This window comes from Pelodiscus sinensis, chromosome 2 (genome assembly GCF_049634645.1).
Source record: "Pelodiscus sinensis isolate JC-2024 chromosome 2, ASM4963464v1, whole genome shotgun sequence".
NCBI lineage: Eukaryota > Metazoa > Chordata > Testudines > Trionychidae > Pelodiscus > Pelodiscus sinensis.
The window spans coordinates 142,031,890-142,032,274 of record NC_134712.1 but is presented as its reverse complement, the minus strand read 5'-3'; positions in this window follow the sequence as shown (position 1 = coordinate 142,032,274).

The window sequence follows — 385 nt, the reverse complement described above, 5'->3', positions numbered from 1 at the left end:
ACCAACTTCTATTGGTAATAGAGACAAGTTTTCAAAGACATCTTGTGTTAGCTTGAAAGCTTGTCTCTCTCACCAACAGAAGTGGGTCCAATGAAGGATATTGTATCACCCATCTTGTGCCTATAAGTGTGTGTGTGTCTTGGATCCACTGAATGAGCTAGCCTGATGATTATACAGTCTCTCCAAGAGTGTACTGTGTAACGCTGGAAAACCAGGTGCCAGCCTTTTCCAAGGCTATAGACTTCAGCTGAGAATTGACACATTCATTGCTAGAAAACAGTATGTTTCACTTGTGTGTTAGCTTGGTAAAGATGAACTTCTGACAATATGTTTAGTCTTTATGAAATGCAGTTGCTTCATGCATTAATTTCACTTGCAATATCTT